Genomic DNA, 19,875 nt, shown 5'->3' with positions numbered 1-19,875 from the left:
GTGCTACTGCGTGGTCTAAAGCCCAATTGAAATGTTTCATAAATGCCCTTTGATTCTAAAAATGGTTGCAGTTGTATGCAAACTATTTTTTCTAAACCTTGAAAAAGACAAGGCAATTGAGAGATAGGTCTAAAATGAGATAAAATAGACAAGTCACGCAGGGGATTTTTGAAAAGAGGCTTAACAACGGTGTGTTTTAAAGCAATTGGCACAATTCCTGAGCCAAGACAGAAGTTCATAAAAATTACAGTGCAGGACCAACAGTTGTGAAAATCTTTTTCATCAACTTCAGGTTTATCATGTAGAATCAGCATCATTCTGTTCAAAATTCTCAAAAAAGTTAACTTCACTCAGGAACACATGCAGGAACTACACTGATTCATCCAATAAGCTAGCTGATTAGCTGTTAGCCTTCCAACACTATGAGGATTTCTTTCCTGACACATTTCTGCAACAGGTGAGGAAAGTTTAAAACTATATTACAAGTTTTAGTGGCACAGCTTTCCGATTTAATGTAGAAGTTGGACAAACTTGTAAAAGATAATGCAATACAGGACAATTTACATGAATAAATGGTGTACTTGATTGGAAAACCAAAGTTGACATCCCTGTAATTCAAGTGAACAGAATTGACTACTGAAACCTGTTTCAGTTTACTGTCAAATTATTTGGGTCTAAACACACCACCAGCAAGCTGTCAGGTTAAAATTACTTCTTTTTTTTTAAACCAGCATGTTTTCATGTGTACAGCTTGTTAAACTGGTTTGTGAGCAATGCACATTATTTTGATGAACTAGTAAATCTGGGTTTTCCTTAGAAGTGCTTTTCACTTCCTCTCTGTTTGCCTCATGAGACCTTCTGTCCCAAGATATCCCCAGACCACTCTTGGTGTAGGACAGAGAACAGTGGAGGGAGCAGCTGAAACACTAGACATTCAATTTAAAGAAATTCAAAGGAAACCGCTTAGCTTCTGAAGCAGAAAAAAACTTTTAGTGTGAGTTTAATCTGAACACAATTAATTGTAAAGCTAGTAAAATATGTTATCTAACAGTAGGTAAACATGCTAACAGGTGCAGACATTTCATGCAGCTGCATGTGTTGAGTTAGAAACAAAAGGGTGTCCTGGTAACTCCTGTAGGGACAAATATGTATCACTTTCAAGATCAACAGATACTTGAGCAAGTGAGTTAATACTGATTAAATCAGTTTGTTATTATGCCAGCTGGTAGGTTTTTTTAAGCACATATGCATGGCGGTGATTTTAAACCTTCGTTTTAATATACACTTCAGTATACTTTTGATTTTATTTAGTAAAATAATTATTAAATCTGCTGTATAGTATGTAGGTACATTCAGTATTTGCTGGTCAGCATTTATATAGTAGTATTTCTAATAAGTTAATAATAAAACATCCATCCATTTTCTATACCAGTTTAATCTTAAGTTTTTTTTTCTGTGATCTACTTTATGGTTGAAAGTGCTTTCTTAATAAATTGTATTCACTTTTTTATTTATGGATCCAACAGGACAGAAGCCTATTCCAGCAGTAAATTGGCAATGTGTGGGGTACATCCTGGACAGGACACCAGTCCATTATATGCATTCATATCTAGGGGCTATTTAGTCAGTTTACCTAACATGCATGTGTTTGAACTGTGGGAAAGAACCTGGAATATCCTTCTTACCCAAAATAACTTGTTTAAGTAATAGAAGCTCAGAAGGAGACAATATCCTAATCTATAGACATTTACAAATACTTAGAATTGGTAACTGAATTAGTTTTTTAACATTATGACCAATAATACACATTTTAAAAATCAAACGGAATCTTTATGGACAAAAAGGTTCCCCATTTATCTTTTGGGTATATTAAAGATTACTCTTCTGAAAAAACAGCACAGACAGGTCTGCGTTTAAATCCTGCAGAAAGGGGAGCCTGGGACTGAAAGCCTTTAGTCAAAGGTGCTGAGAGGTCAGACAGAATGATATGAAGATGATCAGAAGACCAGAACCGTGTTGGACCATTTTGTTTGCTGAATGTTGGACCATTTGCCCGTTGCTGGACGCCACCAGGCCTTCTGTCATCATCGGCCATTTTGTATCCCAGGACAGTCTGCTACTACAAATCCCAGCGGGCACCGTGGCTGATAGGATGGGGGCGTCGCAGCTCTGATGCCACAGTATAACAGAGTATGAGACGGCTCACCATTGCTTCTTCAGTTGGGACCGAGACGCGGTTACCGGCATCTGAAGCGCATCATTCTGGAGAAGAAAATCCCACGTGGACTTTCATTCATTCTCCCCGTTGGCCAATGAGAAAACTAAGCAAATTAAGCTTACAGGAATAAGAAGACTTGTAAGTTTTCAACTTTACCAATCGATGGCGTGGATTTAACATGTAACCAAAAAAACCGCAGAGGTTTCAAGGAGACAGAATTGCCACCCTTGTTTTTGTTCCAGTCGACTGTTGACGGTCCGTGATACTGCTTTTCTGCCAAGGAAGCCAGAATTAAAACGGAGCGTTCTACTCTGAGTTATCCACAGATGCGCGGAAACTCTTCCCCCCTCCTTTCTCTGCCTCTCTGACCCAAGGAAGACTTCAACAAGTAAAGTCCATTCGTTCCTTTTATTTCTTTATTAGGAAGAGCATGGGCAGGATAGAGTAGAATTTAGCGCGATTTAGAATCGCCACTTATAGTTAATTTGTTCTGAATTGTATGTGCATTGCCATTGTTTTTTATGAAACTTGGTTGCTGTTGATTTTCGGAGGCTGCTGAGTTTCACAAGTTGTATTTTGACTGTGTGGACACCTGAGCGCAGGTGCGCTGTGAAACGGGACTGCAATAATAACCTTATAGAAAAAATCAACCATTTTCTGTGTCTTCAACTTTATGCTTTACTACCTTGCCACCAAAAGTTTTATTATTCTTTGTCCTCTGGGTTTACAACTTTGCTTGGGGGAAGTTTTAAGACTACCTGTGTCCTGCTGAGCTACAATTTAGGGAGTGGCCTCCCCGAGCTTCGTTCAACCATAGTCCTTTTGAATTTTGCCATAACTGCTATAACTGCTGGTTTAATTTCATACACAATCAATGCTGTTTTATTTTGTTTAGTTAGATATTTTACCCTTTTGTGTAGAACTTTGCATGTTTGATTAGGTGAAGATTATTGAATTGGAAGAGCAAGTTGTATCAGGGCTGTTGATTTAATAAATATTCACGTAGATAAAGAGAAGACGTTTGTGTTTATTCGTGCAAGAGTGGTTTGTCAGTCAAAATAAGGTTAAAGTTCCCCATGTTTCGGCAGAAATGGTCGATTAAACAGTGACATCTAGTAATAGTTATCTATAATAGTTAACTATTAATAGTTAACTATAATAGTTAACTATTACTGAGAATTTAATAATTGTAATTATCAAGGGCTTTGGGCCATAATTACAACCCCAGAGGACATCACTGGTTTCGATTCATAAATGAGGATTTTTGGTTAAGCAATTAATTTTCTCAAATTATGATTTTAATTATAATTCTTGATAAATATTAATTAATCAATAATCATCATCCCAACAACCATATGAGGGTACGCTGAATAGAAGTGTGTACCACTCTTCTCAGATTTTTGTTCCAGATGAATTCAACAAAATAGCATGAGTTAGTCTTGCAATCGGAAAATTGTGGGTTTGATTCCAGCTTCCTCCAACCATATGTTGATGTTCCCCTAGGCAAGGCACTTAACCCTAAGTTTCTTACTGATCTGCACATTAGTGTTTGGAAGTTTGTTAGTTTGACTGGGTAAACATAACTTTAGTGTGAAGTGCTTTGAGGTCAGTATGACTAGAAATTGGCTGTTTAAGTTCACGCCATTTACTCTTTACTACAAAATATATAAATCCCAGTAGACTAAACTGAAGTTGGTGGTTGTAATGTGACAAAATTAAAAATGTTCAGTATGAATGCTTCAGCAAGGCGCTGTATGTGTGAAATCTTTTATTTTGTGGAGCCATCATTACTAAGTAAAATGTATTTATCTGTTCTTCAGCGGCTAATAGGAAGTCAGAAGTCTGAATTTCCTTTCACCTATGTTTTTTCCAGATACAGCATTCTTGAAACATTAGTCAGCTAATCTCAAACAGTGTCTGCTTTAAGAGATGTCACAAGTGTCTTGTCACAGACAATTTAACCGAGTGGCTAAGAGTGTGATCTAACATAAAACACTGAATTGCCGATCAGTCGGCTGCTAATGTTCCTTCTTATTTCAGCTGTAAATTGTTTTAATAAGAGGAGTCTTGGAGTTCACCTGGCCAGCAGACGTTAATGGACCTGTTGTTAGCCTGGTTGACGCGCACAGAGACCCATCTGTTCCACTCCTGTAAATGATCATAAGGCCAGGCCAAAGCATCTAAATATAGACAAGACAAATTAAATTCAAATGACTCAGATGACTGATGACTGCGACAAGCCAGTTATTCCTCCTCAGTGCCCCACTTTGGCTGGTCCATGCTCAGGCTCTCAGCAAACATGCGCTCGCTGGCCCGACCTGGACCAGCAGTCACTTATTCCACTCTGCGGCTGAGGAAGTTGGCTGGATGGAGGTGGGGGAGTCAAGGGGAGATGGGTGGAGGAAGGGAGGGAGGACAAAGAGGCTAAATCAGTTGGTGGAGAGGAAGCTCTGTCATGTCCAGGAGGAAGTGTGAGTCAGTACTCGTACATTTTTGAAAGCTGATTCAGCGCAGCACAGGAAGTGGGAAACGCTTACTGATGAGCTTTGACACCGGGAGGGAAACAACTTGTCTGGAGTGGTGTAACTGTAAAAAGAGTCCCCCAACAAAAAAAAGGGAAACATTAAAAGAAAAACTGAAGCAAGCAGATGTTGTCAAAGGAGCAAAATCCATGTTTTACAGTGACTCACTGGCTGATTAAAGTGTGGAGGAGCTTAAATAATTCTGAAAAGAGGCGACAGCCACTCAAACAAAACTCAGGATGGAAACAACAGAAAGGAGAAGAAAGCCTGTACAAACAGGAGAGGGGTAAAGAGCTGTCAGAGAGGACAGGGCCAAAGGCTAACGCTCCTGGTCTTCCTTTTTTTCTTTGGTCCTCTGAAATCTCCTCATCCCTCCTCTGCTCCCATCACCTCTCAGATTTCACAGTTCCAGGCTTAACTCCTTCTGTTCCAATAAAATGCCCCTCAGCCTTCAGCTACGTCTGAAAGGAGTAAACCAGCCAGAAAGAAGGTGGAGGAAGTGACTACAACTAGATCCAGCCTGAAAGAAGCCAGTGAAAGGTTGTCACTTCCACATCAGTCTGCTCTGCTAGAAGGCAACATTGGATTTTTGGTGACATTCAATGCTGTGAAAAAGTATGTGTGCCATTTCAGATTTCAGATTTGTCACCCTTAAATGTTTCTGATAATTAAACAATTTCACTTGCCATACAAAAAGCAGTTTTTAATTGATGATTTAATTTATTAAAGTTAAAAAGGCCTTCCAAACCAACCTGCTCCATTGTGAAAAGGTGATCTTGTTAAATCATGAACTAATATTAACCTGAAACTTTGGAACAATGAATTCAATTTCATTATCCATACCCAGGCCTAAGAACCTGCCTAACAGCATGGAGTAGGTTAAAAAACGTCAAAAAGCAGCACATCAAGAACTGATCTAAGTCACTGACCTCTGTGCGTCTTGAAAGAATTAAAGAGCCAGTCCTTTCGCTTTGGGACTCCAGAAAATTACACAGCCATTATTAAAAAAAAAAAAAAAACATGGAATACCTTCCCCAGGGGGATCCTCCTACCAAATCTACTCCAAGATCACATAACTTATCCAGGAGTTGAAAAAAAGGACCCAAAACAACATCTGCAGCAATGCAGGCCTCGCTTGTCTCAGTTAAAGTCAGAGTTCATGATACAACAAAGAGAATGAGAGACTGTATAAAAATGGCCTCCATTGATAGTTCCAAGGAAAAAATGACTTCTGAGGAAGAGATCACATTTGGCAAAAAAAAACACCTGGGTTATGCAGCAGAACAATGATCTAAAGCCCAGTAGCAAGTCCAACTCTGAATGGATTGGTTCAGATAGCTTTTTTTCTCTAAATACATGAAATCATCATTTAAAAACTTCTTTTTGAATCTAATTTGGCTATCTTTGTCGGACTTTAACATTTGTTTTTATGATCTGATATAAACAGAAAAAAACAAAAGAATCCTATAATGAAGCAAATACTTCACAGCGATGTACATGTCATAGCCAAGGCTGGTGACAACATGGTGGCGCTGTTGTTTGGAGGATGTTTCCCCCGTCTGTTCACCTATGGATGGTTCGTCCCACCCTGACTTCCACGGTCACTGCTTCTGTCCTCGTGATAAAACGTCGGCTTATCACCAGTTTCTATTTAGCTTCTTACAGCTTATGTAACATCAACCCAGGAAAGAAGTGCTATACGATTTGAATTAAGAATGCATCTGTGTGTGTGAGTGTGTATGTGTTTGTGCTTGAAGACGTAGGAGAAAAGTGAGATGACACGAGTGGAATCAGTTTCCATGTGACTTTGACCCCACTAAACATATAGTAGTGGAAAGTGCTCTCAGCTGATTAGTGCAACACGTATACACATAGATCAAATTGTTCCCAGTCTCTTACACTCCTTCTGCACACACACATCACCCTCACACTGTGTCTGTCCCGTCTTACACAAAACCATGCTGTATTATGAGGGTTGTTGCTAGGAGACAAATTCCAAACCTCTTGAAACAGAGGGACTTACTCTTCATTTCCAAGCTGGTATGTCGGCAGAGAAAAGAGAGTAAAGGAGAGGGGAGAAGAGGGACAGGGTGAGGGAAAGGGGGCTCACAGAGACAAGAGGTGCTCTCCCACGCACAAAAGCTTTCACTCTCAGCAGGGACAAGTCCATGGCCTCATCAGTCTCTTGCTCGGAAGTCGGCTCTTTGTCTGAAAAAGCAATAGAAGGCTTGACTGTATTCTCACATAGCATCAAACTGCTGTAAAATGTGTCTTTGGTGCTGTTCCTCATAACTGTTTCTGTGAAGAAATAGAGTGCCTATGTATTAAAAATACATTTTGGATTTTGATAAAGATAAATGTTCGTGGTGTATATCCATCTCACAAGACAAGAAAATACAAAAAAAAAAAAATGAAATAAAGATTTAAACAATACGTTTGGTGAAAATAAGAATACTTTTCATTGTGACAGGATGAGGCACGGTAAGGTGCTACAGTACCCGGCTGCTGGCTGTAATGCCTCTTTTTGGCTCCGCTCCACTAAGCCTGCTTTGCGAGCATTTTTGTTACTATTTTTTGTACCGGTACCTACCTTTTTGGTCCCTGCTCCTGAGCAGGTACAACTGGGACTGTCGCTACATATGACATGAACAGACTGCTGTTCACTGATTGCCCATGGGACCAGGAGAAATTACGTTTTCACTGAGGTAGTGAAGGGAAAAGATAATAAAACTCAAGAGCGACTACAATAATATGAAGAACCACAACAAATTTATTGACGGTCCTTAAGTGAACCAGCGTCTGCAGGAGGAGAGAGCGGACTGCCTGCATCGGATCAAACGGGAGGAAGACCCGAATATCCAATATCCAACCTGAAACTAACTTCACTGCGGTCAAAGGTCACAGTTTTGCGCTATAAAGTCCATGTCCTTGTTATCGCCATGGCTGAGACAAAAACTTCTTCAGACAATCTCTGCAGCTCTACCAGTCCAGGCAGCAGGGTCTCTCCTCTTTGCTTCTCCTGCCACACCCCCTAAACATCAGAACCCCAGAGCCTTATTTTGTAAGTTCTGGCTGGGCTGTGGTCCAGGTAATTATCCCAGTGAGTCATTTTATACATGAAAAATAGACATTCTTGCATTTATAATAATGCAAAAAATATAATAAATATTATTTGTATTTTGTTTATTTATGTTAAAAATTTTTATTTATCTATTACAATTTTTTCAATAATAATTTCATGCAGATTACTTTATGTGACAATGTCACACAGTAATGTTAATAGTGGCAAAGTGCACTACACTGAGGGCTGGAGGCAGGGCTTCAAGCCATACCTTCAGCAGTCAGGGACAGTGGAAACACAACATGTTCCATGCAGAGTAGAGCAAGACCGACTGGAGTGGTGCTCTGCTGCCTAAAAAAAGCCAGGGGAAAAGGGGCTTAAGTTGTGCAGTGCAGGAGGAGTTTGTTACCTCTATAGTTTTGGAGCAGAAAGTGTTTCCTGACTATTAAATCCAATAAATGCTAGAGAAAAGACTGTGCTCGCCGTCTTTTTATTAGCTAGCTCCCTGCTCAGCTCAGCTCAATACACACACACCGAGGTTAGAACTACCCCCTACAGCTGATGCCACCACGTTGTAGACCACATCAGTGGTATATTACATTTTAACCCTGAGTGAAAGGCCAGACTCAGCCAACTTCACTAGATAAACCAGGTAGACTGCCGCTTTACCTGTATAGCCATGTGGGTTATTCTGCCCTTTGACAGGCTGCACCCTAATTTAAAGTTTCAGAAATCCATAAAATAGTCTCTGCAGTAAGAGGGTCTCTGGCGGTCCCTAGCATCGTTTGGACATGCACCAGTGGCTGCGTTAAAGGACAATCCTCATCCACATCTGTCTGATGTGGCTCAGCTACAGCCGCTGCAATAGTGGATGGTTCAGACAACTGCCTAAGGCAGCTGGCATGCCAACGGGGGCGAAACGAAAGGTGGCTGGTCCTAACCATTTAGTGATCTGCTGTGGTACAAACCAGAATGTGAGCAGCTTGGGGACTGATGGGGTTGCCGAATCTGGACCCAGTCTGACACCACAAATGTGTGGTGTTTCACACTATGCTTCTTGTCGAACCACTGCTTCATGCGGTGTTGTTGTTCTGCCACTTTGCTGCCGACCATGCTGGAGCATCACCAGTTGGGGGGCATACGTAGTCTATCCAGAGGAAACTGTAGCTCACGTCCAAGAATGAGGAGGGCTGGAGAACTGCACGTCGTTGCGTTTGACGTAGTTCTGTAGTGAAGCAGACTCCTCTGTAGTGCTGATGAAAATGAGAGACCCTTCGCCAGATGTGTTTTGAGCCCATTCTTAAGGGTTTGGTTAAACCTCTCCACACTGCCATTAGCTTGAGTGTGGTAGAAGGCGATTCTGAGATGTTCTTTTCGGGTAAAGTCCAGGAGAACAGTTAAATAATTGGCTGCCAACCCATTTAAAATGTTAAACGTGACTAAACAAATTCTAAAATCAATATAATAATGAATATGTAGCCAGTTTCAATATGCTAAAACTGGGGTGATGTGGTGATGCCTTCTGTATTAAACATTTGTAATACAGAAATGTGAACTTAATAAGAAATATGTTTAACACTTGCTTAAAGGTTGTTTTTATAGAAAGTTATTTCTATCATATTTGCTCGCATGCATCCTTTCTCCTTCAAGATGGTTCAGTATTCTATGTTTTGTGGCCCGGCTACCCCAACACAACATAGAGAACCATAAGAGCAAAATCATGAAAATTAAAACAAGACTAATCAAAATCTCAAATTTTTGTCATGGGGTCATTTAACTAAGACCCATCTACTGAGATGCAGAAAATGACACTTTGTCAGAAAATCACATATGCGGACAAGACATGTCATGATTTATTCTCCTGGCATCATGAATGTTTTTGCATGCCAACTGACCCAGGAGTTTTTCACTTGTTTGGGGCCAAGGAAAAAAGTTGATGGAAAAGTGACAGTTACCAAAACGCACAAGATTTGAGACATACTACTAAGAACAGGTGAACCTTAGGACATGCAATGAATATGAAATTACCTTCTGTGAAAAAAAAAATTCCATCAAAGTAAGACTGCAGTGATGAAATATTCATTCAGATATGTCTGTATGCCAGGATTGTGCTGAGAAGATGGGAATGAAAATACTCTGAAATGTGTGGAGCCCTGCCCAAGAGACCATGCCCTGAAAAAGTATTAACGCCCTTGAACTTTTTCACAATTTATCATGTTACAAGCACAAACTGCATGCATATAATAATATATTATAATATTTAAATAAATATTATTAAGGAAATAGTCAAATATTTAAGGAAATATTTTGAAAAAGAACCAAATCTTTCTGGAAAAATGGGGCTTAATAGTAGGTTAGTGCGATTTATTTTGAAAGTTCCAGAAAGGTTTGTATCATACTCTAATGTAACCATGGCTGTGGTCCCAACTTCCCCCTTTTAGTTCCGAAGAATGAGATGAAGTTCACAGTCTTTGAGGCTAAACATCCATCCTCAGCCATGTGAAAAGAGTCACTGGTTTCCTGTAGGTAAGCAGAGTTCAACATTTCATTTATGGTTCAGAAGTTAGTGTTTGGACAGGAGTGAGGCAGGTTTGGGCAGAGACTAACACTAATAAAATGTTTTAAAAAAAAAACAAAACAAAAATCCCGTAATAATTTTCACACCATAATAATACTGCTTTTAAACCCTTAATAATTTCTCAAGTTCAGAACCATAAGAAAGAAAAAGATTAAAACAGAATATGGGGTGTTGGAAATTATTTACCATCTTCATACCTTGTTTGATAGATTTTACAGGGTTGATTCTGGACTGCAACGGCTTGCCATGTCTTTTAGGAACGCTTGAATGTTTAACTCTCTAACTTTGCCTTTTCATGCTCTGTCTGAACGGACACGTTTCCCACACAAGCTGAGCATATCTACGAGTCTCCTGCATGGAGAGATTCTCTGTTCTGCAATGCATGGTCACTTCATTCTGCACGCTAACATGGAGGTTGTGAAGAAACAAAGACTTAAAAGTGTGGTCTTCTTCAAGACCTGGAGCATAACATCCCTGAAAATAAGCTGTCTTTAAACGGTGGAAATATTCTCTGGGAGGTTCATCCTTTTTTTGCAAAACTACCAAAGCATTAATAGTGGCAGCGGCTTCATCTCTGTAAACATAGTACTCCTCTCTAAGAGCCTGGCAGAGAGCTGGATAACTGTCACTAATTTTTGGAGGAACAGTTTTTATGAACACATGAACACTCTCAGCTGTTGTATTCCAAATAAGCCTCAGCTTCTCACGATCAGAAGGAAAACACAAGTCAAGAAGACAATGTTCAACCTCAAGCGGGTAAGCATCAATATTTGACTCCCGGCTACCTGGATCAAAAACTTCTATGTCCTTAGCAAGGGATTCAAGCTGTTTGAAACGGACACCATGCTCCCAAGGTGGACCATGGCCATCTGAGAAGTCTAGCTGGTTAAGTTCATGAAATGGAGGAAGATCCTGATCTAACCTCTGGGGAAGGAGACACGTCTTCTCATGCTTTGAATGAGAGCTTTCTAATGAATGGACTTGTGCACGTGGTGGTGGGTCAGGTTGGATTGAGTCACCTGAGAACCATGTGCTTCTCTCCTGGCCTCTAGGGGTCGACACGAGTCAGAAGGGAGAAGGGTGCAGATCAAGTTGGAAGGCTGCTCCTTCCACCCAATTGGATCACTTGTGCACGCTGAGTCCGGCACTCGGTCATCTTGGTGGTTGTTCACTGCGATGGGATTTGGCAGGATACCACTGGAGACCATCTGACTGAAGTAAGTTGAACATGTTGACTAAGTTTAGGAAGGGGAGACTCTGACCTAGGTGCTAGATGTCTGCTGTCTGAGTCTGCCCCCTGGTGTGGCTGCTGTGAGTGAAAATGCAAATCAGGTACCTGAGAGGTGGGGGTCTGTCCCCCCTTTTGGGATGCAGCTTTCTTGAGAGCTTGAGCCTTGAGATCATTATACTCTGCTTCAGCTTTCTCCATCTTCTCTTCAGCTTTTGAGAGCTCAAGCTTTGCAGCATTCTCTCTTTGAAGGGCCATCTGATGGTCAGTCTGTAAGTGAAAATATCTTTGAGCTTCTAGTTGTGCTTTCTGCTGATACAACAAGGTAAGCTGACAAAGAACATCTGAAATCAGAGCATCTCTAGTCGGATACTTAAGGAAGTTTACCAACTCCTGAATCCTCTCATTGCCTGCAGCAAGGTTAAACTGATTTAAAGCATCCCGCTCATCTGGAGACCAACGGATGAGATCAGCAACAACAACCTTCTGCATCTCCACGTCTGCTGAATTCATCATGGAGTTTGATTCCATCATTCTGGCAGACACTACAAAACAACAACAAAGTTATGAGAAATTAGTAAAAGCAACAACACCTAACAAATGTATGTCCAGCTATATATGTATCTTTGGCTATACATGTATTGGAAACATTTGTTTGATTGTAAAATGGGGGCACACGTTGACCATTCAACCTGTGACTTATGACAACACTATGCTCTAAGTGTTACAATGCTACTCCTTATTAAATTTCGTGATTTTAGTGATTCTTCACCTTTCTTTGGGAGAAACTAGTGATTAGACACTATTCTTAACCTTTAAGGGAATTCTTTTTTAAATGGAAAGGAAAAAGAAAATTGCTACACCTCCTAAGGGTAATACTTGCAATTTGGCTTTTGACACACACCCTTTATGGCAGGGTGGATTAGATTAAATTTGGGATTTAATCTGACAATAAATCCTGTTCTTTCAAAACATACAACAAACTATAACGTTCCTGAATGGACACATGCATCAAAGATCAGGTCAGATACTAAAACTAACTGCAAAGTTAATTCAGTTTCAAATTGTGGTCTTACACAAAACAGCCTCTGGATACAGATGTGCAGCAACTGTCTGGACAGTGAGGTTAACTGAAGTTAAACCAAGTTTTAAGTTATTGCTTACACAGAAGAAACCAGACTGAGTCAGAACATCTAAAATTTTTCCTCTGTAGCAGAGTTGATTGTTACTAGCACGGAGATATTAGAGTTATTAACTTTGACAAAAGTCTAAAATTGTGAACTTCAGGAATGTCACGAGTTATAATGTCTTAAATATAATCAGTGACACCTGATGTTAGAACTCTGATGTTTTGAGTCATATTGTGACCAGTGACAGCTGGTTTTAAGCTCATCATTCGCTGCATCAATAATGTGCAGTTGTGGTTTATTCATTCGCATTTATGTACAGTGCAAGCTGTTCATAATAATGTCCATCCAGGGAAACACCAAGAATGTTGTAATTATGAATATGAAAATATTATTTAACAAATATAAAAATATTAATATTAAATAATATATTCATATTCATAATTAAAACACTTCCAACCCGTCTTCTTTGCAAAATAACCAAAACTCAGTATGAAATGCATGGAGGTTTTCTCTGAACATATATATATTTTTTTGTTTTGTCACAGATTCTACATTGGATTTAGGTCTGAACTTTGACTAGGCCATTTGAACACATAAATATGCTTCAATCTACATCATGTTGCTCTGACTGTATGTTTATTGTTACTGTCCTGTAGTAAGGTGAACCTCTGCTCCATAACAGTCTTTTAGAACAGGTTTTCTACAGGGTTTGCCCTGTATTTAACTTCATTTATTTTCAACTCTGATCAGCTTCCTTGTCCCTGCTGCAAAAAAGTGTTTCACCATGGGGCTGGGTGTGTTCAGCTTGGATGTGTAGCATTTTGCATGTAGGCCAAAAAGTTACATTTTGGTCTTATCTGACTAGAATACATTTTCTCACATACCTTCCCCTACCTGGAAAACTGCAAATAGGACTTATTACAGCTTCTCCTTAACATTTTCCCATGGAGGCCAGATTTACAGAGTGCATGCCTGATAGTTGCCCTGTCAACAGACCCTGGGAACCTGAGGTGCAGAGATCATGGCCCTCTTGGCGTCTTCTCTAAATAATACTCTCCTTACTCAGCCTGTCAGTTTAGGCATACAGTGATGTTTTGGTAGGTATGCTGTATTAATATTCACACTGAGGGTTTTTTTTTTCTTAGTGACTGATACTTTGTCCCAGTCCAGAATTTCCAGCCAGCCTTCAGTGATCCAAAACAGGCTAAACTTGTCATGTTTGTGGTAGTGTATTCATTAACAGGAATAATTCAATGTTCTTCTGTCTCTAGCACAGAATTTGGGCAGGTACTGGATGAGGAAGACAGAAAATGAATCAAGGTTAGAAAGAATAAATATGGAAAATGAATAAAGAATTGTGAGGTGTCTAACTTATTGCTTTGACAGTGATCTTAGAGGTGAGGGTACTGTGAATCCCACTCTAGTGGCAGAGGTTGGCAGAGGGACGAATAGTGGCATGTGAAGTTTATTTCCTTGTTTGACTTCAAGATCTTTTTTCTGAGGGAGAGAGTGGAGGAGGGCTGTCGAGCTGCTGACTGTAATCCAGGTAAGTGCTTCAAGGAGGTGGGCTCTGGAGGATCTTGGCATGGATGATGTAAATCTGTCAGCATGGGAGCCTTCAAGGAAGACATCGTTAAAAATACAAATACAATAGACTTCAGAATGATGGAACATTCAGGAATCTTTTGGAACAGAGAAACAACAGTATGAGAAACTAGATACATGGGAAAAAAACTAGTGAGCCTGATAACCTATCTGGGTGAGAGAACAGTTAGGTGAACTTCCTGTTGCGCGAAAGCTCTGTGTATACTGCCTCCTGACTAACTTGATGAGCTGCAGGTGAGCTACAGACCCCACCCTGTACCAGAGAATCTCTCCACACACATTCTCCTGCACTCCGCCCAGCATGATATAACATTACTAGGTTTTAGGAAGCTGTTATAATAGTTTAACAAAAGCATTATAATTTGTTTCTAAAGGGCTACAGCTACAGAGTTTCTCAAATGTATTCAGAAAACACTCATCATGCTCTAATTAGGATCCTTGTTGACCTCATGCTACCCATCCCCCACATAGACATGTGTGGTATCCTCTAAAACGTCCAACTCTTGGCTAAAAGCTGATATAAACCACTTCTACAAACACCAAACAATGTTAAAACTATAAGCAGTTGAATCAGAAAGTAATTGAACTCCACAGAATGTGGGTAACTACATATCCCAGTGTGCTCTCCAAGTGGATGTAGCACATTTCCTGCTTCCGGTTGCTTCCTGTTGTATAGAATTTGTTGATTCGACAAAAGGATAAGTCTGCCTCACAGGTGTTTGTCTTTTTACAGCTTGTGATTGGTGGGACTGAAGTCAATGTGTTCGGTATAATCTGATTCTATTGGCTCTACAGATTAAAAGGAGGGATTGTTTGTGCAATTCGGGACAACCCAACCCAACTTATTGTTCTGCGTAAAGCTGCCTGTCAGTGAATGTGAATGCTGTTGGAGCAAAAGAGAGCAGTTTCTCCGTGTTTTATAAAAAATGGATAATAAATATCGGCAATTTATAAAACAAAAATATTAAAATGAACCATTTTAGACATGTAAAAAATGTAATAAAATTTTAAAAGTAAAAACCATACTGCGCCAATAGGCAAAACATCTGGCTATGTCTTTACTAAAGCTCTGTAACTCTGCTTTAGTGGATTTAGGGTTTTCAAAAGTTTGTAGCCTTATTCAAGATATTTCTAAAAGGTTTATATACTGTACAATTAAAAGAAATTTACTTCTGGTGAGAGAAATTTTTTTTATATTTTTCTGTGTTCCATTCTCATTATCTCTGGAACAATAGCAACTACTGTGATATTTACACTTCTGATGGAATCTCCCAAGTGTTAGCTTTAATTTTATACCAAGATTGTTTAAAAAGAGTCTGCAATTGCTGAGAAAAACTCAATTAGATTTAGGCATGTTATTTCGAGCACAAACTCTACGAAAATCCATTGGGACTTAAGAGGTTTTAACCTTATTGTGTCAGTGTTGTGGGTTTGGAGGCAGGACCGGGATGCAGAACATGGAGAGGAGGCCGCATGGTGAGTAGATGAAGCTTAATAATTAAACTGAAGGTGGACTTACACAAGGTAGCAAGGCAGAGTACAAGCAGGTTATCCAAAAGCACAAGTTCAGGAGCCAAAACCGAAAACAACTCATTAGGGGAACATCTATTGTCCAAAAAACCGAAAATAAGCCACAGGGGCAGATGAAAGTCCAAGAAAACAAAGTTCAGAAGGCTGACGACGAAGGAGCAGGCGGTCTGGAGGCTTGCGGCGAAGGAGCAGGCGGTCCGGAGGCCGGCGACGAAGAAGCCGGCGTCAAAGGAGCTGACAGTCTGGAAGCCGGCCGCGCCGGCTAGAGGACCCTCGGGATTGGCAGATCAGGAGATCGGCCGGGCCGAGTACACGACCCTCGGAGCAGGAGGTCTGGAGGTTGGCCGCGGAGCATAGAGGAACCTCCAGGAACTACGTCAGGGAGTCGACCTCAGTGGAACCCCGGAGGCTTGGAGTCAGGCTTGGAGTCAGGCTGAGAGTCTGGAGACTTGGAGTCAGACTGAGAGTCTGGAGTCTTGGAATCAGGCTGAGAGTCAGGGTCAAAGTCAAGTCTTAAGTCGGTCTTAGCTGCGGGCTGCGGCTCTGGAAGCTTAGATGCATGGTGAGGCTTTGGAGGTCTAGCAGCACGCTGGGGCTCTGGAGGCTTGGCTAAAGGCGGTTCATCCATGAACCCCTCTCGGAACTCCGGAACTCTGGACAGAGGCGGTTCATCCATGAACCCCTCTCAAAACTCTGGAACTAGGGACGGAGGTGGTTCATCCATGAACCCCTCTCGGAACTCTTGAACTCGAGACGGAGGCGGTTCATCCTTGAACCCCTCTCGAAACTCTGGAACTTGGTATGGAGGCGGTTCACTCTTGAACCCCCCTCGAAACTCTGGAGCTTGAATTGGAGCAGCTGGCCAACCTTCAGAGGAGACTGGGGGTGATGAAGATGATAATGTCTGAACCAGAAGAGTAGATGATGATGATGACACTGATGACTCTAACGCTCAGTAGTTTAATCTAATCTCCCCATTAAAAACTATCTATACCATTAAAAACCCTTTGTGAAGTGCCTTGAGATGACATGTGTTGTGAATTGACGCTATATAAATAAATAAAAAATAAATTGAATGACTGATCAGCAGAAGCTCAGGCGTCTTGCCGACCCACAGCGGAGGCAGGAACAGGAACACCGAAGACCTCGGAGAGGATGCCCCAGAGGAACCCGAGAAAATGAGTCGGGAGGAAAAGCTGAGTTGCAGAAGCTGTAGGTTGGTCTGGGAAGGCTGAAACTGATGCTGAGATGTCTGGCTGATCTCCAGCGGAGACTGGTGTTGGGGCGCCCGGCTGACCTCCAGGAGAGGCAAATGCTGGAGCGGCTTGCTGAATCCCAGCAAAGACAGAAGCTGGAGTGTCTGCAGAACCCTCAGAGATGGCTGAAGCAGGAGGTGTAGTTGGTGGCTGAACGGGAAACAGCTGGCACTGAAGCGGGCAGTGAGGTATCTGGTTGACCTCCAGGGGAGACAATAGCTGGAGCATCAGCTGATCCCTCAAGGGAGTCAGGGAATGCAGCCGGTGACTCCTGAGAATCTGCTGGTGAGCCCTGAGAAGCTGGGGCTGGAGCGACAGGCTGACCCCAGCGGAGACTGGAGCTGGAGCATTGGCAGATCCCTCAGAGAGGTCAGGAACAGGAACTAAGGTAGAGGCTGGCAGTACCTCGTCGACAGGGAGGGCTACGGTCCGGAGGACCGATCTTGGGCACCCCGTTCTTTAATCTGTGATCCTTCTCTCATTACTGATTACCATTTGTCTCTGGCATCTTCTTCTGGGCCGCCAGGAGGCGACCATTGAGGGGGAATGATGTTAGGGTCTGGAAGCTTCTGTTTGTTTTGCCTGCTCTGTTTGGACACAAGAAGTCACCATAGCTGGGGTGTGGAGGAGCACAGCTGCAGCGCATTACTTCATCTTCAGTGCAGTATAAAGGCAGCAGGCTGCCAGCACAGCAGGCTGCCAGCACTGCAGCGCCTGAGTGTTTGCCTTTGTGGTAACTAACTGGCCAAGTTCTAAGTCTTTTGTCTGATAACTTTAAGTTACTTAGCTTCTTATGAACTCCTTCCAGGTAATCTCCAAGTCCTGGTTCAAGCCCTCAAGCTTCACCACTCTCGTTGATCCAAGATTCCACGTCTCCAAGCTATCCTCGTCAAATCAAGCTCCAGCTGACAGCCTTAAGCTTCCTTGGACTCACTGGCCTGCGGAACCGAACCTGGCTCACCCTCCGCCGTGCACACCTCCCACTAAGTTCCACCACCGGCAAACCACCACAAAGAATCAGTACTGTGCAAGTGAACTTCACTAACTGGCGATCCCTCAACCTCAGTGGAACAAACCCCCACGGTGACCAAACTCATTATACTCACTAACAACCACTTACCTTGTCCCCAGAGCTCCAGTGCTTCGTCCAGACTCCCAGACTGCAATCATCCCCCCCAGCCGAACTCCTTCACCTAGCAGTAAGCAAATCAGCTTAACTCATAAATTATCCTCTCACTTGGAAAATTCAACCAACTTACCTGTCATCCTTCACCTTGCAGTTGGTAGGTTTTCAGTCATGGTCCACTTCGTTCATTTCCTGTAAAACAATACACTCAATTAACTTTTCCCCAGTCTCTTGAGTGTTTCTGCATGTGGGTCAGATCTGTTAAAAAATCCCATGACGCCACCATCTGGCTTCCTAGCTCCTTCCAATTTCCCTATCTCTTCAGGCCTCCACTCTACCACCAGCTGGATCCCAGGGGGAAAGACATCTCTAATTCTAATCATCAGTTGTTCATTCAAGCTCATGTCATTCTCAGCGTTCGTGTCTTCCTCCTGGGTCTGAACACCAAAGAAATAAACATCTGTAAATAAACTTCTCTAATCGCCACCTATGTGTCTTCTCATTGTGAGTCTTACAGGATTGAAATGACTCGTAATGGAGAAACAACAAGATGATGGTTAAAGAGTTTATTAATGAAAGATTATTTCCTTGGCTGGCCCCGAACCGATTCTGGCAAACGGTCCGGTGCCTCAGGAAGGGGAAGCAGTGCTTCACCCACACTCTTTACAGTGGGTGTGGGAGGCTGCTGACCTCAACTGGGGACATTATCGGGGGGTGGAAGGAGTACTTCAAGGATCTCCTCAATCCTGCCATCACGCATTCCCTGGTGGAAACAAAGGCTGGAGACTCGGGGTTGGACTCTTTCATCACCCAGGCTGAAGTCACCTAGGTGGTTAAAAAGCTCCACGGTGGCAGGGCTTCGGGGGTGGATGAGATCTGCCCTGAGTACCTCAAGTCTCTGGATGTTGTGGGGCTGTCATGGTTGACACGCCTCTTCAACATTGCGTGGCGGTTGGGGACAGTGCCTCTGGATTGGCAGACTGGGGTGGTGGTCCCCATTCATAAGAAGGGTGACGGGAGGGTGTGTTCCAACTACAGGGGGATCACACTCCTCAGCCTTCCTGGTAAGGCCTACGCCAGGGTATTGGAGAGGAGAGTCTGGCCGATAGTCGAATCTCGGCTTCAGGAGGAGCAGTGTGGTTTTTGTCCCGGCCGTGGAAAACTGGACCAGCTCTATACCCTCTACAGGGTACTCGAGGGTTTGGTTCACATTGCCGGCACTAAGTCGAACCTGTTTCTGGTGCATGTTGGACTGCAGCAGGGCTGCCCTTTGTCAACGGTCCTGTTCATAACTTTTATGGACAGGATTTCTAGGCGCAGCCATGGGCCGGAGGGGGTCTGGTTTGGGGACCAGAGGATTTCGTCTCTTCTTTTTGCAGATGAAGTGGTCCTGCTGGCCCCCTCTAGCCAAGATCTACAGCATGCGCTGGGGTGGTTTGCAGCCGAGTGTGAAGCGGTTGGGATGAGGATCAGCTCCTCCAAGTCCGAGGCCATGGTTCTCGACTGGAAAAGGGTGGCTTGTCCTCTTCAGGTTGGAGGGGAGTTCCTGCCTCAAGTCGAGGAGTTTAACTATCTCGGGGTCTTGTTCACAAGTGAGGGAAGAATGGAGCGGGAGATCGAC

The sequence above is a fragment of the Girardinichthys multiradiatus genome, chromosome 7 (genome assembly GCF_021462225.1).
Source record: "Girardinichthys multiradiatus isolate DD_20200921_A chromosome 7, DD_fGirMul_XY1, whole genome shotgun sequence".
Taxonomy (NCBI): Eukaryota; Metazoa; Chordata; class Actinopteri; order Cyprinodontiformes; family Goodeidae; genus Girardinichthys; species Girardinichthys multiradiatus.
The sequence above is the reverse complement of the archived record's forward strand: the minus strand, read 5'-3'. Positions refer to the sequence as shown.